The 26,003-nt window shown below is 40.4% G+C and overlaps 1 pseudogene; it reads left to right on the top strand.

Annotated features, from left to right (window-relative positions):
* The first annotated feature begins 39 nt into the window (after positions 1 to 39).
* Positions 40 to 22,648, top strand: LOC121639968 (annotated as a pseudogene).
* Positions 22,649 to 26,003: the final 3,355 nt, after the last annotated feature.

The raw sequence follows: 26,003 nt of genomic DNA, 5'->3' as shown, positions 1-26,003 counted from the left end.
CTCGCGCGGCCATTTGAAGTTTGCTGAGCTGGAGAAAGTTCGGGAACGGGCAGTGGTTGTGCAGACAGAATAACACGGTAAAGTACAAGCGAATGTACACAGCGAACTTCTGACGGCATTTTCCCTCGCGTGTGTGTCCATAAAGAAAAATATTATTTGTGGTTTAATAAGGGCGAAGATCCATCTATTTTCCTTGCTGCTTCTCTGGAGCCAGATTGTCTAAGCAGGTAGGCCTGCACTCCCAACTCCTAGCCGGCTAGTCCGGACTAGTGTGCCTCTAGAGAGAGAGTGGCGACATCTCCGTTCACTGCAATGGTTCAGTTTTTTCACAGCAATGGCGGCGTCTGGAGCCCCTCAAAAGTTCCCGGACGTTAGCAAAAACTAAGCGACGGTCTAAGTATTTCAATGGAGCAGATTGTCGGAGCTATACTTCTTTAAGGTAAGATGTTTTAATAGTCATATTTCCTTATCAGTTGTGCATCGAAATCAACTTGACAGGAGTAATTAAATATGTTGACGGATTGTCACCGTCTAGATTAATATATTTAGAGATTATAAACCGATAAAAGTTTATGCTAGCACACTGATAGCAACAGATGCCACAGGCTGATGAATGTAAATTCTGTTCGTCAATATAAATTGATCCAACGCCGTTGATAGCGAGGTTAATGTGTAGGGAGAGCGATTGTAGTTACATTTTTATTTAATTTTAATGTATTTATAAGGCTGTGGAATTATGGACAAAGATATGAAGATGATTCTGTATGTGGGTCATAATGTGTGACCACTGCATTTCACACATTTAACACTATAGGCCAGGCCAATAATTACACTGTTCATTTTACATAATAACTAGAAAGTGAGCTATTTTGTGGAACAGTGCAGCCCATACAATTATACAATATTTGGGCTGTCATTTGATATTGCAGGGTGAAAAGTTCAGTCATATACAGTACAGACCAAAAGTTTGGACACACCTTCTCATTCAAAGAGTTTTCTTTATTTCCATGACTATGAACATTGTAGATTCACACTGAAGGCATCCAAACTATGAATTAACACATGTGGAAGTATAGTACATAACCAAAAAGTATGAAACAACTGAAAATATGTCATATTCTAGGTTCTTCAAAGTAGCCACCTTTTGCTTTGATTACTGCTTTGCACACTCTTGGCATTCTCTTGATGAGCTTCAAGAGGTAGTCACCTGAAATGCTCTTCCAACAGTCTTGAAGGAGTTCCCAGAGAAGCTTAGCACTTGTTGGCCCTTTTGCCTTCACTCTGCGGTCCAGCTCACCCCAAACCATCTCGATTGGGTTCAGGTCTGGTGACTGTGGAGGCCAGGTCATCTGGCGCAGCACCCCATCACTCTCCTTCCTGGTCAAATAGCCCTTACACAGCCTGGAGGTGTGTTTGAGATCATTGTCCTGTTGAAAAATAAATGATGGTCCAACTAAACGCAAACCGGATGGAATAGCATGCCGCTGCAAGATGCTGTGGTAGCCATGCTGGTTCAGTATGCCTTCAATTCTGAATAAATCCCCAACAGTGTCACCAGCAAAGCACCCCCACACCATCACACCTCCTCCTCCATGCTTCACGGTGGGAACCAGGCATGTAGAGACCATCCGTTCACCTTTTCTGCGTCGCACAAAGACACGGTGGTTGGAACCAAAAATCTCAAATTTGGACTCATCAGACCAAAGCACAGATTTCCACTGGTCTAATGTCCATTCCTTGTGTTCTTTAGCCCAAACAAGTCTCTTCTGCTTGTTGCCTGTCCTTAGCAGTGGTTTCCTAGCAGATATTCTACCATGAAGGCCTGATTCACACAGTCTCCTCTTAACAGTTGTTCGACAGATGTGTCTGCTGCTAGAACTCTGTGTGGCATTGACCTGGTCTCTAATCTGAGCTGCTGTTAACCTGCGATTTCTGAGGCTGGTGACTCGGATGAACTTATCCTCCGCAGCAGAGGTGACTCTTGGTCTTCCTTTCCTGGGGCGGTCCGCATGTGAGCCAGTTTCTTTGTAGCGTTTGATGGTTTTTGAGACTGCACTTGGGGACACTTTAGGGTTGGGCGATTGAACGAATGTATCGACCATCGACGATAGGCTGAGCCATTCGACGATCGTTTATATAAGAGCGATATTAAGAGAGATATATATATGTATGTATGTACATGAGCCAACACGTTTAGTTAGCTACAACGCAGGCGCACGCTGTGGCTCGTGCAGCAGGTGTCGGGAGTTTTTTTTTTTTTTTTTTTCCATCATCCAGCCTCTCTCCATACCTGGTGCTGCCTTCTTTCAGAAGTCTCGTGCACACGCGCACACACTAAAGGACCGTGCATAACCTCCCACCCCGCCTGTGACCTGCCTCCACCAATTTAGGCTACTCAAACTTAACAGAAAGAAAAAATGACAGAAGTAGGCTACTCGGAAATTAATTACGTTTATTTAATCAATAACCACAATGGTGGGAATCAAAGACCAACTTCTTTATTTTCACCTATAACTGTAGCCTATTTATGGGGTCTTTACAGTGATTCAATTTTTCAAACTCGGCCAAGTGAATGAAACAATAGATTAACCTAAAACAATAGAAAATAAAATTAACTCCTTGGGCTGGGGGCATGTGCGCTTCCATTAAAACAATAAATAACCACAGTGGTGCAAAAAAGATTCTGGCTTCTTTTTTCGTTTAACCTAATAGCCAACTGCATTTACAAGATTTCTGTCTTAAACTCAGTCCAATGAATTTTTGTCTTCTAAATTGCTTCAACAGGTGTTCAGCGCGCAAAAAAGTTCTGACGTCACGTCCGCGAATATATCGCCTATCGCCATTTGCTGGACTGGCGATAGGCGATTGAAAAAAATTTACTTATCGCCCAACCCTAGGACACTTTCAAAGTTTTCCCAATTTTTCGGACTGACTGACCTTCATTGTTTTAAAGTAATGATGGCCACTCGTTTTTCTTTACTTAGCTGCTTTTTTCTTGCCATAATACAAATTCTAACAGTCTATTCAGTAGGACTATCAGCTGTGTATCCACCTGACTTCTCCACAATGCAACTGATGGTCCCAACCCCATTTATAAGGCAAGAAATCCCACTTATTAAACCTGACAGGGCACACCTGTGAAGTGAAAACCATTTCAGGTGACTACCTCTTGAAGCTCATCAAGAGAATGCCAAGAGTGTGCAAAGCAGTAATCAAAGCAAAAGGTGGCTACTTTGAAGAACCTAGAATATGACATATTTTCAGTTGTTTCACACTTTTTGGTTATGTACTATACTTCCACATGTGTTAATTCATAGTTTGGATGCCTTCAGTGTGAATCTACAATAAGAAAACTCTTTGAATCAGAAGGTGTGTCCAAACTTTTGGTCTGTACTGTGTATTCACTATATATTATACTATTATATATTAATTATGTTGTATTATCAGTGTATATCAGTTACCTTCACTTGGTGCTGTGTGGTCAAGCAGAAGTGATGCCACTTCACAACCTTCTTGTGCATCTCCCTGTGATGTGTTCTCTGTGTTTAATTTAAAAATATTAAACTTCCCAATGATATGGTCTTTGAAAATGTGTAAATGCATTGTTTTAATATGATTACCTCACATATTATATATTTTTGTTTTCACAGTCCCTGATGGTGGTCAAATGTATCCTGCTGACTTTGGCCATCCATATTTTCCTTCTCTCCCTGTCTTTGGGGAAGCCATACATATGCACGCCTTTCTCTGAGCGATTGGAGCATCCCCATTCAGCACAGCATACCATGGTGACGACTGTATTCAAGGATAGCAGAGAAAAGAAATGGCTAAACATGCTGATCTAGTCGAGTTTTATGCTATTGTAAAGGAATTCTTTTAGGTACTAAATGCATTTGGAAAACAAAGGGTGTTTGTCTGATTTATTATGTATATGTAGGGAGTAAGACTTGGGATAGTTAACAAATAGTGATAGAAAGCCATGTATTTTCCATGAATTGAAATCAAAATTTTATTTATCTGCCATGGATTTTCTGTAAGAACACATTATATTGTGAGTCCAGACTTGTGTAGTTATCAGTCTGCCTCAGTCAAAATAAGTCTTAACCTCCTGACTACCAGTAGTATAAATTTGTCCTCTGTGGAGGACATTTGTAAACCTGAATACCTCCATCCCCCTGCACGCTATTAAACCCACTCATTTTGTTCTCTAAAAAGGACATCCAGGGCTTTTGAATGGTACCACATTTATAGGGGTGGGGCTTTGGGAACATCCTGTTTTTCCTCAAGGAAAATGGCATTCATTACCACAATCACATTTCATAAGAAGAGGAAAAGTAAGTGCATAACTTCTTTTTGTGCAAATGTAGTCCTGAAGTATTATTGTAATATTTCTTTATGATATCTCTTGAGAGCATATTAAACCATTTTCTAAATGAATATAACAACATTTTACCACAACATAAGTTTGAGAATTGTCTTCTGTAGGGGACATTTGTAGCTATTTCCTGAATTTTGTTCTGTAATTTTCAATTAAGAAGAACGAGTTTCATTGTCAGAGTTTTCTCATTACCATTCAAACAGTCGGGGAAATTTAAAAAAAAAATATTGATTAAGCAATTCGTTTTTTCTGGTAGTCAGGAGGTTAAGACTTAAAAGCAATTCACACAAGTAGATACTAATAAGTAAGAATAGATAACTCATTTATTTGAAATGAATTGGGATCTAAATTTTATTTATTGGATATAGATTTCCTGTAAGAACCGTTATCATTATGCTGTGAGCCTAGATTTATTGTGTAGTCACTTGGTAAATCATTGTTGTCACCTGTTGGTATGCCTCAGTCAAGTCTGAAAGATAAAGTTAAAAAAAAACAGAAAATATTACGATTTACATGCTGTTGATGTCATACAGGTTTAGAAAACTTAACATGATTCATATCAATGAACACAACTATAAAAATATTGCAAAGCAAAGCCTTCATTGATCATCATTTACCGATTATCGTAGTTTTCTTATTATTTTGTATTGGCCGCCAAGCTCTTCCTGGAACTTTTGGAGGCTACATGGACCACGTGATCGGCAAGCGTTTCGAGCTTCCGGTGGCGCCACTCTCTCTCTAAAGGCACTCTAGTTCGGACGAAGCATGCATTACTTTTTATTATTAATTATTTATTTATTAAAACAAGGGTGACCCCTTATAAATATTTGCGTGTTCATGTATTAGTCGGGAGTTTAAATGTTAAAAACGAAATGGGACATTAACAGAAACAAGAGGACAGAATAGTAATAATCGGGTGTGAGCTTTGTGAGGTGTTATGGTAAAAATGAACTTTGATTTCCTCAAATAACTTAGAAAATGAGCTCTGCTTGTGGGCACAAATAAATATTTGGTATCCCAGGGCTTTTACCAGTTTCAAAAAAAAAAAAAAAAAAAAAAAAACGTTTTAAAGTCAGAAACATGATGTTAATGAGTTTATATTTATTTGTGAGTTTAAACATCTGCAGCTCATCCAGAACGCTGCTGCTAGAGTTTTAACCAGGACTAAGAGATCTGAACACATCACACCAGTTTTAAAATCTTTACACTGGCTTCCAGTCAGTCACAGAATAGATTTTAAAACCCTTCTGCTTGTTTACAAATCCCAGAATGGTTTAGGCCCAGAATACATCTGTGATATGTTCAGAGAATATAAACCTAGCAGAGATCTTAGATCCAAAGACTCTGGTCAACTAGTCCAGACCAGAGTCCAGACTAAACATGGAGAAGCAGCATTTAGCTGTTATGCTGCAAACAAGTGGAACAAACTGCCAGTGGAGATTAAACTATGACCAAATGTAGACATTTTTAAATCCAGGTTAAAAACATTTCTTTTCTCATGCGTCTATGCATGAAATCTGCACAGTAACTTTTTAACTTATCTTGCTTTTAATCATTTTAATGTAATTTATTATTTTATTGTGATTATGTGTTGATGCCTTTTACTATTCTAAATATCTGTAATGTCTTTGTTTTATGTAAAGCACTTTGAATTGTCCTGTACATGAAATGTGCTGTACAAATAAACTGCCTTTCCTTGCCTATATGAACACTGCGGCTTTTCAGTAGAATCTGGTCTAATGTGCCCTACAGGCCAAGAAACTCCACAAAATGACTCATTTGCATTTTTTACAAATATAATAATTATTTTACAAATAAGAAGAAATGATAATACTTTATTAGTCCCACATAGAGAAAATGTCATTGTTCAATCTATGTTCAGTAAATCTTTATCTTCTGTAGACTAACTCAGTCAGGATTTGAACTATTAAGACTATTGTATGTTTTTTTACCTGGTTTAATGTAGTCTAGATTCCCAAAAATGCACAATAATGTAATGTTCTGATTTCCTTTTTAAGCTCTTCCTCCCGGTGAAGGACAGAGGACGCATCACCTGCAACAGTTTAACTCTGGGACAACTTAGCCGGGTCACACAGGTCGCCCATCCACTCCTCCATCTCCAGATCCTTTCTCCACCTCTAACAGCCACCTTCCAGGCAGGAAAACTCGGTGAGCTACCGGTGACTACACAGCAGACTTCTAACAGGGTTTTTTTCTGTTTGTGTTCATAAATAAAGGAGTTTAATAGAAACTGCTCTATGGAATTTAATTGGCACATTTTGTTCTTTAAAGAAAAGCCGAAAACATTGGAATTGCTTCACTTAAAATTAGGATGGGAGGTACATTTAATTTGGCACTTCCAGCTAAGTTATGGCCCTTTAAAGTATTATGTGAATAATGCATTTTATTTATAGAGTGTTTTACCAGATTCTCAGAGATGCTTTACATACAAACAAGAAGTAATGGCAGCAAAAAAGAAAACAAATAGTTAAAATTAGATGAGTAAAAAATAGGTTCAACATGGGACGTTGCATGTCCCAAAGATCCTAAGAAAATTCCGGTTTGGGTCATGTTTAGGCAGCCTCACCGGACTCAACACCACAATTTTAAAAAGAAACGTGTGTCTAGGTCCACAGATAAACACAGAGGAAGCTAAATCTGCTTCGTTTTCTGAATGGGACACACACACTTGTGCCTTGATATGCAGGTGAAAACCTGCAGGAGAACACAAGTTAAAGACCTGCACAATGAATACAGGTGGATGTGATAAAGGAGTCATAGAAAAAGAAAATGCAGAAGGTTGTTTTTTAGGTTTACAGAAACCTTTCATGCTGCAGACCATGACCTGTTGATAAAATTATTAAGGTATAGAGTCAGAGGAATAGCATGTAACTGTCTTGAAGCAGTGGTGTTTTTTCTTGGTTTCTGAGCCTTGGGTGGGTTGGAGCAGGTGCCAGGAAGCCCAGTGCAGAGTCTGGTTAGCTCCTGACACATGTTCCTCATCAAGGCTTCCTTTTTAAGGACCTGGGGGGTATTCCACGAAGCTGGATTAAGGGAAAGCTTATCTTTAAGTCTGGCTCATTTAAGCCAGAGCTCCATTCCATCAACGTGGCTTATTTAAATGCCCGCTGAGTAACAAAGCTTGGCTTGGACTTTTTCTGTTGCAGAACTCTTCAGAGCGCAGAAACCATAAAATCTAAAAACGAACAATCTCCGTTTAGACCGGATGTCTGTAGAATAAAACCGTTAGAGCAGCTCATGTTTTCTTCTTCACTTTCTAACTCCATCATGTGTAATGTCAGGTGAAAATGGCTCCCAAGAAGCAAAAGCATGGAGGCAACACACGGGACATCAGAACTTATTTTGGGAAGGAAAATGTAAGTAGTTTCATGAATAATTCAAGATTCATCATGTCACTAAAAGTTTGCTGAATTAATTGCTGTGCTCTCAACTCATCTGATCATTTTTGCATCTTTTCATCAGGTCGCTTCGAGCAGCAGCACAGCAAGAAGTAACCAAATGAATGGGACGCCTTCTCAGGTGAGCTATTACTTACTTACTCCAAGTTAATACAAGACAATAATCATACCAAGAGAATCTGTGATAGTAATATCTCTAGTCAGGCATCAGCTTTACTGCTCAACACTGCCCCCATGGGTTCTCCATTTACTCTGTCAGTGGGCGCATCTGCATGGGTCCCAAAACAGACCAAATTACACACTTAAAGGCAAAATAAGTAACATTGACACCTAAGGGGTATTGCACGAAACCAAGATAAGGGATTAAGCCGGGATATGTTGGTTATCCTGGCTGAATTTAGCCCTGAGTTGGTTGCATGAAAGCAGCTCAAACTAATCCCAGACAAGTTACTGTGTTGATTTATCCGCTGCAGCTAGCCTGCTCCAGACCAGGCTAACTGCTCAGGCTAAGATTAATCCTAGCGAGTCACCTGCATGTCCAACGTCAATTCTGTGAGGAATTAATGTGTTTTACAGCATGTCCACGGTCTTCCTAAGTATGGCGCGTCATTTTAATCATCCAGTATTAAAATATTACATATACAGTCACTGTACATTTAATCGAAATCTGTTCGTAATCGCAACAGCCTTTTTATATGGATTCGAGTTGCAGTATTATTACTCTATTCTACAGTCATTTAGCAGACGCTTTTATCCAAAGCGACTTACATTTGAGAGTAAGAACAACACAAGCATGAATTCAAACAAGATGGGACGTCATAATTAAGTGTTAGTCAGACCGCTTTTGAGTCCAGTTGGACCCAGGTGCTGTCATGTAGTGCTAGTGCAGTGCATATAATTTTTTTTTTTTTTAGTCATTTTATTTAAATACAGGATCACGATTTCATCACACAATATCAACTTGGTCATGAGTGCATGATTTTATCAGGCCAAGTGTTATATTGCTATGCTAATGAAGACTGCTCGTCAAATTGCTGTCAGAGGTTTTATAAATATGTGTTTTATTGCATTAAATGAGATTACAAAACACAGCGGATGAGGTTACAAAGGTGTATTCAAAGAAATCCGTGACGAGGGCAATGTAGAATATTCAGGTCCAACTCCCCTTAAACTGTTCCCTCTTCATAATGGCTTGCCCTTTTTCGGAGGATGTGCTGGATGAGGAAGCCCACATCCTCAGAAGAGCATTCAGATGTGAATGAGTCTTCAGGGACAGCTCACATCCCCTGGCCTTTGGAGATGACTATGTCATTGAGAGATACAGGTTTTCGGTTACTGGATTTCCAGATCCAGTTTTCTGAGTGTCCGGCGTTTAATCTCAAGATCCAGCTCCATTTCTTGGAGCTTGCTCTTTTTGAGTCAGCTTTTAACATCTGCCAGCTCTCTCTCTCTCTCTCCAGGTGCCCTGAATAAAGCGTCCTGACAGTTTGTGAAGTCTGTAAAGGAAATGTCAGTTAGCACAGCAGGATTTGTGCATAACGTAGATGTACGTTAGACAATACTCACAATGTTACCAGGCCGCTTAGGAGACTGTGCAGCATCCAGGTCCTGCTACACATTTTCTAGTAGCACCACATCACTGACTTCATATCCTTCATGGAATAAATAAGCAGGCCAATCCCATAAAATTGACATGCCTCAAGCCTTCTGGACTCCACTGACACAGTCTCCTCATCTGCAGACGTGCATTCTGCAGCTGCAGATGTGCCTTCCCCCTGCCGTATACATGCAGCGAGAGGACTTGGATTAAGATTTCACAGAACATACCAAGCCTGTGATTTCGAGACACTGTACTAACCGGATCATCTTCTGGTGGCTCCAAAAGTGTAATTGTGTTCCCAGACACTGCAAGGTTATCCAGAGTCAGACACTATATTATATTTGATTGTGTTCCATGTGCAGTAGAATTGCAGTACTTTGTGTACCTTGTATGAAGCGAACAGTTTCTGTGGCTGGGACAGAGTCAGTTATTGTCCCTCCCTGGATCCCCTCCATCACTGGCCTCCCTTTATTTAAATGGAGTGCCAGTTCCTCTGCTGGAGTCCCATCCTGGCTTGGTGGGCCGCCCCCTGTGCCAGTTCTATAGGCTTTTTTTTAACTGCTACAATCATACAGACATTGAACATGTCAGCAGACACCTCATCTATTCACCTCATTTGTTCACGGTTATCTACTTTGGAGTCACTTACCAGCCTGCAAAATGTTCTTATATTTAATTTTTACTTGCTGCCAGGTCCTTTTATGGCCAGACAGTTTTGTTCTTTATGAAGGACAGAAAGATAAAATAGATAAAAACCTTACATGAGGAAAATAGATTAAATGACACATTGTGGATAATTGTTTGCACCTAATCATTCTCTACATTTCCTGAGTAACATGCACCTGCTTGTTACTCTTAAAGTATACAACAGTTAGTGGATTTGAAAAGTAACTCCTTTAATTGTAGCCTAATTATGACAGTTCCAGTGGAGCACTGTTTATTAATTGTACAGTTTTTGACTACTTATGCATTGAGCCGGTCGGCTATTGTCTGCCAGGCTCTCTCGCGTTCTTTACTTATGGCATTGGTATTGCCTTTTTTCCTTATAATATCCTTAACTTCATCAGAGAACTCCGTCAGGAGCTGTAGTTCAGCGGCCGTGACGTAGGACGCGCAACTTTTATCCATTTCCCCATCGGTGATTCTGTGAGCGATCGCGAGGTCTGCTTCAATATGCCGTGCACATGCACTTATCCCAACTATCTTCACCTGGCTTAACCTAGCCGCACCTTCTCATCCTGGCTCAGCAAACGTGCAACCAATTAAGCCAGGATAGGCCGCGCAAGCTAGGTCAAGCTGGGCTTGCTTAATCATCCTGGATTTCTTTATTCTGGTTTCGTGCAATACCCCTCTAGTGTTTCAAATCAGAACTGCAGTCAAAATAGAAAAACACGGATAGCGTTTCATCCCCCTCCCCTCCTCCCCTTTGGAGAATTTTGTGTAGGTTGCCGGTTTGTGTGAAGACGCTTCTTTTATACAGTCTTTGAAGGATGGAGAACATAGCACCAGCAAACATCATGATGAGGAGCGAAAATGATTCACACACACAAGTTGCTATGCTTTGCAATGCTAGCGAAATTTACGTTAGCATAAAATAAAGTGTAAACAAAGGCTACATTAATCAACAAATGCCACACAGCGGCAGTTTCCCCTTAGTCTCACTTAATAAATTTCTTTGATAGTAATTTAATAAGTTTATAGGACAAACACAGTATCCACTCGGTCCAAACATCATTACATTTGTTGTTGTAAACTAACAGGCCATCAATTTGCTCCACTAATACATCCATACAGTCACACAAATTAATTTAATGAAAGAAATAAATTAGACTAAAGTCTTTGTAAATCAAGATAAACTTTTTGGTTAATTTAAGAAAAATTCCAGTGTTTACCTGTCAAGGAGGAACTTTGCCAGCTCAGACTTCTCCACCTTTCGAAAGATTCTCCAATATTGATCCTCGTTTTATTCCGTTTTTAGTTGCTTGCTTTTTTTAGCAGGGTGCTGAGGCTTTTTAGGTTTTTCTGAAACTATTTCTGGTCGCTTCTTGTACTAGCTTCCATACCTGCATGCTGCTGCTCTTTTTTGACATAAAATACCAAACGCTGCCTTGTTGTTGTTAGGCAACCGGGGGGAGTTGCATATGATTGGTTAAGGAACCAGGAAGTAGGAATTAGCAACACAGCTCACCCAAGTTATTCCGGCACAGAATTCTTACTTTGAAGGAGAAAAACTTGACAAAGGCGTTGTTGATGTAGAAGACAGATTGCTTATAGGTAAGCTTCCTTTTATCCCTCGCAGCAAATGAGAACATTTTTAAATTATTTTTAAGGAAAAAAATCGTAATTATTTAGCCTTTAAAGGACACAGAAGATTGATGAAACCCTTCATATGTTTTTGGCATAGAACAAAATTGTGACCTTTAGTGACATTGAGACTTCTTGACTTTGAGCCATTAAGGAAAAAAAACACCCCTCACAGCACTTTAACCTTTTGCTACACAGGTGCTCGTCATAAAATTAGAATATCATAAAAAAGTTGATTTATTTCAGTAATTCCATTTTAAAAGTGAGACTTGTATAATGTAGACACCCATTCCTCACAGACTGACATATTGCAAATGTTTATTTCTTTTAATATTGATTATTATAACTGACAACTAATGAAAACCGCAAACTGAGTATCTCACAAAATTAGAATATTGTGGAAAGGGTCAATATTGAAGGCACTTGGTGCCACACTTTAGTCAGCTAATTAACTCAAAACACCTGCAAAGGCCTTTAAATGGTCTCTCAGTCTAGTTCTGTTGGCTACACATTCATGGGGAAGACTGCTGACCTGACAGTTGTCCAGAAGACGACCATTGACATTCAGCACAAGGAGGGCAGGACACAAAAGGTCATTGCTAAAGAGGCTAGCTATTCAGAGAGCTCTGTGTCCAAGCACATTAATAGAGAGACGAAGGGAAGGAAAAGATGTGGTAGAAACCCCTGTACATGAACTAGTACATATAGCTGCCTAGACCTGGTACTGGGTCCGTCACGCAGAAGGGGTTAAGATCCATCATGTCACAAAGAGTTTGGTAAATTATTTACTGCGCTCCCTGTTCATCTGATCGTTTTTGCATCCTTTCGTCAGGCCACTCCAAGCAGCAGCACAGCAAGAAGAAACCTAATGAATGAGACGCCTTCTCAGGTGAGCCATCACTTCAGTGTTTATTGGCCGTTATGAATGCTGGTCAACCAAAAGAGAAATGAAACATAAACCATCAATTTACTGCAAAGCTTAACAACGAAGTTTCCAATACAGGGGACGAGTTAAGGCCCATTTACGCCTCCTTACGTATGCAAATAGGTACATCGGTTTCTATGTCCTTTACTTTAGCTAGCATGGTACAAGGTACATCCACCAGAGGGCAGAGTTCGCCTCAGAGTTCTGACGTCAGTTTCACACAATAGCAAAAAAGGTGACGGTGGAGATCGTGATAATGTTCATTTTCAGAAAGAGACATAAAAAAGAGGCAGCGCAGTTGTCACGATGATCTGTGCTGCCATTAAACACACCATAGCTGCTGCTCCTTTGTTCCTTTGTGAGTCGCAAAAATAGCGATGTCACAATTACTTAAATTCACAATTAATCACAGTATTACACTTCCACAATTAACCATAAATATCCATCAATATTGTCACTTAACATAGAAGACTTTGTCTAAATCATAACAAAATCAAATTTATTGTCATATCAAATGAGTAATCCTGAAGCCAATTCTAAAAATATAAGGCTTGGAAACCATCAGAATCTTTATAAATTAGGAGGATAAAAGGGTTTTCAGTGGATTTAGTTCACCACTGTGACAAAACACCTACATGCCAAAAATCTGCTTTTCTCGTAGAGATGATGCCAAGTTCGGATTTTTAATATGGCATGATTTTTGACAGCCCTGATAAAAACTTAAAGACTGAGTAGAGTGTTCACATGATTTTACACATTCGTGGTGCTGGAAATTAATGAATTGTAACTGTGATAATTGTAAAATTGTGGTTATTTTTTAGACAATAATCGTACAAAGTAAACCTGGAATGATAATATCTCTAGTCGTGCATCAGCTTTACTGCTCAACACGGCCCCCATGGGTTCTGGTACTCCATTTATTCCTTCAGGGAACGCATCTGCAAGGGCTCTGAAAACAGACTGAATTACGTATGTGAAGAACACAGAAGACAGATGAAACGCTCCATATGTCTTTGGCAAAGAACAAAATTGTGACCTTTAGTGTCATTGAGACTACTTTAGATCCATTAGAAAAAAGTACCCCTCACAGCACTTTAACCTTTTATATACATGAACTAGTACATACAGCTGTCTGGACCTGGTACTGGGTCTGTCAGACTAAGGGGTTAGGACTCATCATGTCACAAAGAGTTTGCTTAATTCTTCGCTGCACTCCCTGTTCATCTGATCATTTTTGCATTTTTTCGTCAGGGCACTCCGAGCAGCAGGACAGCAAGAAGAAAGCTAATGAATGAGACGCCTTCTCAGGTGAGCTATTACTTACTTACTCCAAGTTAATACAAGACAATAATCATACCAAGAGAATCTGTGATAGTAATATCTCTAGTCAGGCATCAGCTTTACTGCTCAACACTGCCCCCATGGGTTCTCCATTTACTCTGTCAGTGGGCGCATCTGCATGGGTCCCAAAACAGACCAAATTACACACTTAAAGGCAAAATAAGTAACATTGACACCTAAGGGGTATTGCACGAAACCAAGATAAGGGATTAAGCCGGGATATGTTGGTTATCCTGGCTGAATTTAGCCCTGAGTCGGTTGCATGAAAGCAGCTCAAACTAATCCCAGACAAGTTACTGTGGTGATTTATCCGCTGCAGCTAGCCTGCTCCAGACCAGGCTAACTGCTCAGGCTAAGATTAATCCTAGCGAGTCACCTGCATGTCCAACGTCAATTCTGTGAGGAATTAATGTGTTTTACAGCATGTCCACGGTCTTCCTAAGTATAGCGCGTCATTTTAATCATTCAGTATTAAAATATTACATATACAGCCACTGTACATTTAATCGAAATCTGTTCGTAATCGCAACAGCCTTTTTATATGGATTCGAGTTGTAGTATTATTACTCTATTCTATTCTACAGTCATTTAGCAGACGCTTTTATCCAAAGCGACTTACATTTGAGAGTAAGAACAACACAAGCATGAATTCAAACAAGATGGGACGTCATAATTAAGTGTTAGACCGCTTTTGAGTCCAGTTGGACCCAGGTGCTGTCGTGTAGTGCTAGAGCAGTGCATATAATTTATTTATTTATTTATTTTTTTGGTCATTTTATTTAAATACAGGATCACGATTTCATCACACAATATCAACTTGGTCATGAGTGCATGATTTTATCAGGCCAAGTGTTATATTGCTATGCTAATGAAGACTGCTCGTCAAATTGCTGTCAGAGGTTTTATAAATATGTGTTTTATTGCATTAATTGAGATTACAAAACACAGCTGATGAGGTTTCAAAGGTGTATTCAAAGAAATCCGTGACGAGGGCAATGTAGAATATTCAAGTCCAACTCCCCTTCACCTGTTCCCTCTTCATAATGGCTTGCCCTTTTTTGGAGAATGTGCTGGACGAGGAAGCCCGCATCCTCAGAAGAGCATTCAGACGTGAACGAGTCTTCAGGGACAGCTTACATCCCCTGGCCTTTGGAGATGACTATGTCAATGAGAGATACAGATTTTCGGTTACTGGATTTCCAGGTCCAGTTTTCTGAGTGTCCGGCGTTTAATCTCAAGATCCAGCTCCATTTCTTGGAGCTTGCTCTTTTTGAGTCAGCTTTTAACATCTGCCAGCTCTATCTCTCTCTCCAGGTGCCCTGAATAAAGCGTCCTGACAGTTTGTGAAGTCTGTAAAGGAAATGTCAGTTAGCACAGCAGGATTTGTGCATAACGTAGATGTACTTTAGCCAATACTCACAATGTTACCAGGCCGCTTAGGAGACTGTGCAGCATCCGGGTCCTGCTACACATTTTCTATTAGCACCACATCACTGACTTCATATTCTTCATGGAATAAATAAGCAGGCCAATCCCATAAACCTGACATGCCTCAAGCCTTCTGGACTCCACTGACACAGTCTCCTCATCTGCAGACGTGCATTCTGCAGCTGCAGATGTGCTTCCCCCTGCCGTATACATGCAGCGAGAGGACTTGGATTAAGATTTCACAGAACATACCAAGCCTGTGATTTCGAGACACTGTACTAACCGGATCATCTTCTGGTGACTCCAAAAGTGTAATTGTGTTCCCAGACACTGCAAGGTTATCCAGAGTCAGACACTATATTATATTTGATTGTGTTCCATGTGCAGTAGAATTGCAGTACTTTGTGTACCTTGTATGAAGCGGACAGTTTCTGTGGCTGGGACAGAGTTAGTTATTGTCCCTCCCTGGATCCCCTCCATCACTGGCCTCCCTTTATTTAAATGGAGTGCCAGTTCCTCTGCTGGAGTCACATCCTGGCTTGGTGGGCCGCCCCCTGTGCCAGTTCTATAGGCTTTTTTTTAACTGCTACAATCATACAGACATTGAACATGTCAGCAGACATCTCATCTATTCACCTCATTTGTTCACGGTTATCTACTTTGGAGTCACTTACCAGCCTGCAAAATGTTCTTATATTTAATTTTTTCTTGCTGCCAGGTCCTTTTATGGCCAGACAGGTTTGTCCTTTATGAAGGACAGAAAGATAAAATAGATAAAAACGTTACATGAGGAAAATAGATTAAATGACACATTGTGGATAATTGTTTGCACCTAATCATACTCTACATTTCCTGAGTAACATGCACCTGCTTGTCACTCTTAAAGTATAAAACAGTTAGTGGATTTGAAAAGTAACTCCTGTAATTGTAGCCTAATTATGACAGTTCCAGTGGAGCACTGTTTATTAATTGTACAGTTTTTGACTACTTATGCATTGAGCCGGTCGGCTATTGTCTGCCAGGCTCTCTCGCGTTCTTTACTTATGGCATTGGTATTGCCTTTTTTCCTTATAATATCCTTAACTTCGTCAGAGAACTCCGTCAGGAGCTGTAGTTCAGCGGCCGTGACGTAGGACGCGCAACTTTTATCCATTTCCCCATCGGTGATTCTGTGAGCGATCGCGAGGTCTGCTTCAGTATGCCGTGCACACGCACTTATCCCAGCTATCTTCACCTGGCTTAACCTAGCCGCACCTTCTCATCCTGGCTCAGCAAACGTGCAACCAATTAAGCCAGGATAGGCCGCGCAAGCTAGGTCAAGCTGGGCTTGCTTAATGATCCTGGATTTCTTTATTCTGGTTTCGTGCAATACCCCTCTAGTGTTTCAAATCAGAACTGCAGTCAAAATAGAAAAACACGGATAGCGTTTCATCCCCCTCCCCTCCTCCCCTTTGGAGAATTTTGTGTAGGTTGCCGGTTTGTGTGAGGACGCTTCTTTTATACAGTCTTTGAAGGATGGAGAACATAGCACCAGCAAACATCATGATGAGGAGCGAAAATGATTCACACACACAAGTTGCTATGCTTTGCAATGCTAGCGAAATTTACGTTAGCATAAAATAAAGTGTAAACAAAGGCTACATTAATCAACAAATGCCACACAGCGGCAGTTTCCCCTTAGTCTCACTTAATAAATTTCTTTGATAGTAATTTAATAAGTTTATAGGACAAACACAGTATCCACTCGGCCCAAACATCATTACATTTGTTGTTGTAAACTAACAGGCCATCAATTTGCTCCACTAATACATCCATACAGTCACACAAATTAATTTAATGAAAGAAATAAATTAGACTAAAGTCTTTGTAAATCAAGATAAACTTTTTGGTTAATTTAAGAAAAATTCCAGTGTTTACCTGTCAAGGAGGAACTTTGCCAGCTCAGACTTCTCCACCTTTCAAAAGATTCTCCAATATTGATCCTCGTTTTATTCCGTTTTTAGTTGCTTGCTTTTTTTAGCAGGGTGCTGAGGCTTTTTAGGTTTTTCTGAAACTATTTCTGGTCGCTTCTTGTACTAGCTTCCATACCTGCATGCTGCTGCTCTTTTTTGACATAAAATACCAAACGCTGCCTTGTTGTTGTTAGGCAACTGGGGGGAGTTGCATATGATTGGTTAAGGAACCAGGAAGTAGGAATTAGCAACACAGCTCACCCAAGTTATTCCGGCACAGAATTCTTACTTTGAAGGAGAAAAACTTGACAAAGACGTTGTTGATGTAGAAGACAGATTGCTTATAGGTAAGCTTCCTTTAATCCCTCGCAGCAAATGAGAACATTTTTAAATTATTTTTAAGGAAAAAAATCGTAATTATTTAGCCTTTAAAGGACACAGAAGATTGATGAAACCCTTCATATGTTTTTGGCATAGAACAAAATTGTGACCTTTAGTGACATTGAGACTTCTTGACTTTGAGCCATTAAGGAAAAAAAACACCCCTCACAGCACTTTAACCTTTTGCTACACAGGTGCTCGTCATAAAATTAGAATATCATAAAAAAGTTGATTTATTTCAGTAATTCCATTTTAAAAGTGAAACTTGTATAATGTAGACACCCATTCCTCACAGACTGACATATTGCAAATGTTTATTTCTTTTAATATTGATTATTATAACTGACAACTAATGAAAACCGCAAACTGAGTATCTCACAAAATTAGAATATTGTGGAAAGGGTCAATATTGAAGGCACCTGGTGCCACACTTTAGTCAGCTAATTAACTCAAAACACCTGCAAAGGCCTTTAAATGGTCTCTCAGTCTAGTTCTGTTGGCTACACATTCATGGGGAAGACTGCTGACCTGACAGTTGTCCAGAAGACGACCATTGACATTCAGCACAAGGAGGGCAGGACACAAAAGGTCATTGCTAAAGAGGCTGGCTATTCAGAGAGCTCTGTGTCCAAGCACATTAATAGAGAGACGAAGGGAAGGAAAAGATGTGGTAGAAACCCCTGTACATGAACTAGTACATATAGCTGCCTAGACCTGGTACTGGGTCCGTCACGCAGAAGGGGTTAAGATCCATCATGTCACAAAGAGTTTGGTAAATTATTTACTGCGCTCCCTGTTCATCTGATCGTTTTTGCATCCTTTCGTCAGGCCACTCCAAGCAGCAGCACAGCAAGAAGAAACCTAATGAATGAGACGCCTTCTCAGGTGAGCCATCACTTCAGTGTTTATTGGCCGTTATGAATGCTGGTCAACCAAAAGAGAAATGAAACATAAACCATCAATTTACTGCAAAGCTTAACAACGAAGTTTCCAATACAGGGGACGAGTTAAGGCCCATTTACGCCTCCTTACGTATGCAAATAGGTACATCGGTTTCTATGTCCTTTACTTTAGCTAGCATGGTACAAGGTACATCCACCAGAGGGCAGAGTTCGCCTCAGAGTTCTGACGTCAGTTTCACACAATAGCAAAAAAGGTGACGGTGGAGATCGTGATAATGTTATTTTCAGAAAGAGACATAAAAAAGAGGCAGCGCAGTTGTCACGATGATCTGTGCTGCCATTAAACACACCATAGCTGCTGCTCCTTTGTTCCTTTGTGAGTCGCAAAAATAGCGATGTCACAATTACTTAAATTCACAATTAATCACAGTATTACACTTCCACAATTAACCATAAATATCCATCAATATTGTCACTTAACATAGAAGACTTTGTCTAAATCATAACAAAATCAAATTTATTGTCATATCAAATGAGTAATCCTGAAGCCAATTCTAAAAATATAAGGCTTGGAAACCATCAGAATCTTTATAAATTAGGAGGATAAAAGGGTTTTCAGTGGATTTAGTTCACCACTGTGACAAAACACCTACATGCCAAAAATCTGCTTTTCTCGTAGAGATGATGCCAAGTTCGGATTTTTAATATGGCATGATTTTTGACAGCCCTGATAAAAACTTAAAGACTGAGTAGAGTGTTCACATGATTTTACACATTCGTGGTGCTGGAAATTAATGAATTGTAACTGTGATAATTGTAAAATTGTGGTTAATTTTTAGACAATAATCGTACAAAGTAAACCTGGAATGATAATATCTCTAGTCGTGCATCAGCTTTACTGCTCAACACGGCCCCCATGGGTTCTGGTACTCCATTTATTCCTTCAGGGAACGCATCTGCAAGGGCTCTGAAAACAGACTGAATTACGTATGTGAAGAACACAGAAGACAGATGAAACGCTCCATATGTCTTTGGCAAAGAACAAAATTGTGACCTTTAGTGTCATTGAGACTACTTTAGATCCATTAGAAAAAAGTACCCCTCACAGCACTTTAACCTTTTATATACATGAACTAGTACATACAGCTGTCTGGACCTGGTACTGGGTCTGTCAGACTAAGGGGTTAGGACTCATCATGTCACAAAGAGTTTGCTTAATTCTTCGCTGCACTCCCTGTTCATCTGATCATTTTTGCATTTTTTCGTCAGGGCACTCCGAGCAGCAGGACAGCAAGAAGAAAGCTAATGAATGAGACGCCTTCTCAGGTGAGCCATTACTTCAGGGTTTATGAACGTTAATCAGGTTTGAGAAATTACAGCATCCACAAAAAGAGATTAAGCATAAACCTTCATGTTCATTAGTGCTGAAGCTAGTTAAACTGGGTTAAGAGCAGCCCCAGTCCTCACTGAACACAGGTTAGTGGAGACCATCATCTGCCAGTAAGAATTGTGATTGGGCTGAAAACATCTTGAATGATCAGGATCAGCAATCACTGGAACATAAAATCAAATTGAAGAAAAACAACAGTGGAGCTCACGGCTATGTTTAATAGTGAAAGTAAGAGGAGTTACATACAGACAGTGTTTAAATGCTCCACATGTGGAACAAACAGAAAACTGCAGGCTCTAAATTTCTTATTTGTTGGATGTCCTAAAGCTGCTCTAAACAGCCTCCAACTGATCCAAAATGCTTCTGCAATGGTTTTGATGAGGACTGGTAGGAGAGAACACATTTTCCCAGCCCTGGCTTCCCTTAACTGGCTTCCCATTAGTTCGAGGATCAAATTTGAAGTTTTACTACTCTCATATAAATCTCAAAACGATCTTGCTTCATCTTATGTATTATAAACAGGAAGGCAGAGTTTCAGAACTCTTGGAAAAACTACTGTAAATACATGCTACTAGTGTAAAACAGAAACAGGACAATGCACCTTGTACCCTACTCTTCTTTTTCTTTTTTTTTTACTTAACCTAACGTCACTTTATTTAATTTCACTTTACTATAGTTCACTTAATTTCTATTTTTATTGATGTTTGTTTGCTGCTGAGTCCCCATATTTCCTTTGGGATCAATAAAGTATTTATCCATCTATCGTTGTCTCATCAACACTTGTTATTTGCAGAAGCCTATATGCAGTCCCCTGATGACGAAGGACAAGAACGGAAGCGATTCCGTGAGTCTGACGCACATTGAACATATTCTAGTTTTCGCACAATAAAACATCTTATTTAATTTCCTTTGATTTCCTGTAGGGCGAACATTCACACCACTTCACCGTGAAGTTGAGCTCCTCTGCCAGTAAAGAGTTCACCGTCCACTGTGATCAGCCACGCACTCTGCTGGAGGTGCTGAGATCAGATCTAAAGATGACCGATGAGATAAAAACATTTGCAGATGAAAAAATAATCATTCAGATTGGTAAAGAGGATAGAGAGTCTATAGCTGCATCACACTTCCCTTGTTCTTGTGTCGATGATGGCGAGTCCGTCATCCTCTTCTGTAAACCAGAAGCAGTTGAGAAATCCCAGACAAGAGAACATAACATAATACTTCCAAAGGAAAGTTATTCTGTCTTCTACATAGACAAAGAAGGAGGGCTGAACACAAAAACAAAGCAGCTTTTTAGAAGCAAAGCAGTCAAGAAGTTCAAATTTCTCCGTGTTTATGGGGAGAAGGGGGTGACTGTAGAGGAGGCTCTTAAGAAAGATGGTCGCTTCATAGATAACCTCAATGAATTTACTCTTTCTGATAACAAAAATCCTGGCATCTACACTGAGCACACACAGAAGGTGGACAACCTTCATCAGAAAGAGTTCAAAATCTGTCTTCCACCGATGAAAAAACACAGTGGCTCAAATCCTAGAAGGTCCATCTCAGATGTGGCCCACATGAAAGGCATCAGTGTAAAAAGAGCGATAGAAGAACAGGGCGGCAATGGTGAGCAGATTGAGGAAGAGGTACGTGCTGCGTTTCCAGATCTGAGAGAATGGATGGAGATCCGGTTTCCTGCCAATTCTTATCAGACAAAGCTGAATCTGCAGAAGGAAAACTTTGGAAAGACCAAGCAGCTTTTTGAAAAAGAATACATAATTGAGAAGCTGTTTAAAATGGGCAAGTCAGTCTGCAAGATCATTGTTAAGGATGTTTGCACTGGAACAGGTTTTGTGCTGTTTGACAGGCTTATCCTGACCAACGCACATTTATTAAAAAACTGTGTGGAAGGAAAAAGCCTGAATGAGTCTGTAGAAGTGTTTGCTCTCTTTAACTACAAGGAACCAGCACCAAACGAAAATTACTTCTACTTCTCTGCTGAGAAGACATTAGTTGATATTGATGAAAAGCTAGATTACGCCATTCTGGAGCTCAATCCTGATGGCCGGAGATCCAACAAACAAGCAAACACAGAGAACATACAAGTACCACCTGGACTCCTGGAGAAAATAGGTCCAGTGCCTAAAAGTGGAGAGGCCTGTCTCATTGGCCACCCAGGAGGAGATGTGAAACAAAAGGATGCCACATGGATCATAGAGGCTGAAAAGAGGGAGCAGGCTGTTAATGATCACTTTGCTCCATACATGAATTCACTCTTTGCTGTCCAGTCAATCAGTCAACTACACAAAAATCAAGGTATCCAGGACATCATGATGGGTGGGAAGATGGCAGATAAGGTGGTGACTTACGACACTTTCATGTATCATGGGTCTTCTGGCTCTCCAGTGTTTGGTGCTCATGGCCAAATTTTTGGGTTGCACACTGCAGGATACACTTATGGGTTTGCAGGTCACGAAAAGAGTGTGATTGCGTACGCCCAACCAGTGCTCACTATTATTGAGAAGTTTGTGAGTAACCTGAAGGCAAGTGGTAACAAGAAGCTGTTGGAAAGAGTTGAGGAGATGGCGAAGGAAAATCCATACATTAAAAAGATACTCCATCCTGAGCCAGCAGATCTTGAGGAGCCCATGGAGTTATCTTAGGCTCTCAGATCGGATCCTCAGACGAGCAGCTAAACAGACCTGACTGCTACTAGAGTACCATTATACCCTAATATAATGATAGGGGAAACACTACCTTCTTTTACACAAAACTGCTGTCATCTGCCAGCTTGACTTGGGGACACTAAGGTGTTTCTAGGGGTGTTCTGGGTTAATGTCTTTTCTCTTACTTACAAATCTTAGAAAATTCATGTTTTATTTTACATGGGAGCTGTGGCATTTTCTACCTTGATGGGGAGCATGTTGACGACCACAACCATTTTTTGACGTTGGCAGACAATTTTTGAAGACAAGAAGTTCAACTTGAATTTTTATTTTTTATTTTTATTTATTTATTTGCTGTCAGGGGCCAGGGCGTCCGCTCTAATATCATGGGTAAACACTGCCTTCTTTTCTACAACAGTTTTTTCCATCCTTCCATCTTGTCGCTTACTTGGTGGGACTTCCTTCTCTCCGGCCTCATCTGCCAACTAGTCCAGGGAACCATGAATTGTTCCAAGGCCAGCCGAAAGACACAGACCTCCTGGTGTGTCATGGGTCCATATCTTTTCTTTTAATAACAGATCCTAGTAAATTAATTTATATATTAAATAGGAGCTGTGGCGTTTTCTATCTTCTAAAAGTAGATTTAAAAAAGAAAAGAAAAAAAAATGAAATTGGATTCTTACACAAACATTTATCTAAGTCAAACAGGCCTTTCTGTCCTGTCTACTCCCAAGTCTCTGATAAACCCCGCTCTGTAAGGAGGAAAGTTGTCATTTTGGAGCAGTCTGGTCTCGGACTGTGGATTTGGGATCACCACTGGTTGCAGAATCTCATCTCCATAGATCGCTTCCATTAATGATAACCTTGTTTTTCCAGTAAGGGAGATGGCGTTTACACTGCCTCCAAGTTTGTTCTCATATAGATGTAGCAACCAGCATAGTGTGCTCTGCATCCTCTCTACGCTTTGACCTAGCTGACAGATTCTGAATTCATGTTGCCGACACCAGTACAAACATGCCTGAGGGCAGTCATGACAGTTAATGGCAGAATCAGCTGTTTGCTAGTAGCAAGTTTTTCATTGGCACAACCCTCATTCTCAATTCTGCTCATCCCACAAATGCATCATTCTCACAAACGTGGAAACATTCATTCTCTGTAAGCTGGAGCCTATCCCAGAATTAACAGGTGAGAGGTGGGGTACACCCTGGACAGGTCACCAGTCCATCGCAGGGCCAATACATAGGGACAAACAACCATTCACACTCACTCCTAGAGATAATTTAGTCATCAATTAACCTAACATGCATAAAAGGAAATAAACAGGCTTTCCAGCTGTGTAAGGTTTATTGCCAAGGACTCAGGTCGGCTAGTCCAGACCAGGGCCCAGACTAAACATGGAGAAGCAGCATTTAGCTGTTAAAGGGATTAAAGTTTCACCAAATGTTGACACTTTTTAAAATCCAGGTTAATAACATTTCTTTTCTTTTGCACTTATTCATTAAATCTGCACTGTAGCTTTTATTCCTTTATATTTAATTATAGTCTTGCAATGTCTTGATTCATTTTCTCTTTATTTACTGTAATGTGTTTAATGTTCTATTGTAAAGCAGTTGGAATGGTCTTATACATGAAATGTGCTATACAAATAAATGTGCCTTGCCTTGAGACATTATTACACCCAAAGACAAACTTTTTTTGTTGAGTTCATGTTGCCTAAAGAAAAATACCATAAAAATCTGAATCATCCATCTTTGAGGATTTTACAGAAACAGCAGCAGATAATCTTTCCTTATTTTTCTGTTGTCCATTGTGGGCTATGTCCGTCCTCTAAGAGATCTAGATGCTGAATATATGCAAACACATGACAATCATAGAAGTTGTTTCTGAACCATTTGTTGTGAACCTGCCAATGTAGGCATTGCTACATACTTTGATACCTTTTCTTGTATCTGTGGTGAATTGTATTAAAATGAACCTTTTTTGTGTTCACTCAATATGGTGTTTGAACTCTTTTTTAACATTGATTTTATAATGTTCTCCATTTTTAATAAAAGATATGCTCTGACACAGTTTAATTTACCACTGATATATTTCCTTTAACTCTGGTATTCGGCTCTCTTTGTGTTCTGTCCTCCTTACCCCTAGAGCACGAGGACGTAACATCAGAGGCAGTTTTTGTGTTCTTTGATCATTTGGATGATAAGTGTGAGCTGCTAATTAATCAAAACCACCATCAAAAAGCGATGGCCTGAGCACCTGAATCTGAAATGCCTATTGAGGCAAGAGAATACGTTTCTCTGAAAAGTGAACTGTCAGAGTACAATAGGTCGATCCTCAGAGGGAACAGGATTGTCGTGCCGCAGCAAATAAGAGGAGAGATCCTGCAGAAAATCCACCACGGCCTAGTAAAATGTAGAGAGAGGACGGGATCATCAGTGTGGTGGCCAGGTCTTATAGCAGAGCCAAGCAAGCTAGTGGCGTTGTGTCAGACATGCTGTGAACTGAGAACACAGCAATGAGAACCGCTCCTGTCCATGCCACTCCCAGAACGCCCTTGGCAGAAGATCACCATGGACCTCTGTGTGTAGCACAATAACTACCTAGTAATATCAGATTATTACTCTAGGTTTATTGAGATCTGCCACTTGCCCATAACAACCAGTACACTATTTACACAAAGGCTAAAGGACTTTTTCGCGAGACGGGATACCTGAGGAGGTGGTAAGTGACAATGGACCCCAGTTCCCAGGTGTGGAGTTCAAGGAGCTGCCAAGACAGCTGGACTTCAAACATCACACGTCCAGCCCTCATCACCTACAAGGCAATGGGCACACAGAGAAGGCTGTACAGACAGAAAAGAAAATCCTCAAGCAAGATGACCCTGTGATGGCTCTGCTGACCTACAGGGCCACCCCATGTTCATTCACCAGCTTCAGCCCAGCTGAGCTCTTGATGGGGTGGAGAATCAGAACTACTCTTCCCTGGATTGACAAAAACCTTAACCCAAAATGGCCCAGCAAAGCAGCTGTGCAGGAGAGAGAAGAAAGAAAAAAGCTAAGCAGGCCTAATTCAACCGCTGCCATGGGGCCAGGACCCTGCCTGCCCTGCATCCAGGGGATGTAATACTCGCCAAGCTGGACCATGAGAAGACTTGGACCCTACCGGCAGTGATCATCAGCGAGAGTACCACACCGAGATCTTTCGTCATCAAGACGGCACAGGGAACAGAGCTGCGACAGAACCGCCATCACATCCAACCAGGGTCGGCTGTCCAGCCACCTACCCCAGCAGCACCTGGTGAGTACTCAGACAGACACACTCTGACGGGACCATCA

Source organism: Melanotaenia boesemani, chromosome 5 (assembly GCF_017639745.1).
Source record: "Melanotaenia boesemani isolate fMelBoe1 chromosome 5, fMelBoe1.pri, whole genome shotgun sequence".
In the NCBI taxonomy this organism is placed as follows: Eukaryota; Metazoa; Chordata; class Actinopteri; order Atheriniformes; family Melanotaeniidae; genus Melanotaenia; species Melanotaenia boesemani.
Note: the sequence above shows the minus strand (reverse complement) of the source record. Positions and strands in the feature narration are given on the sequence as shown.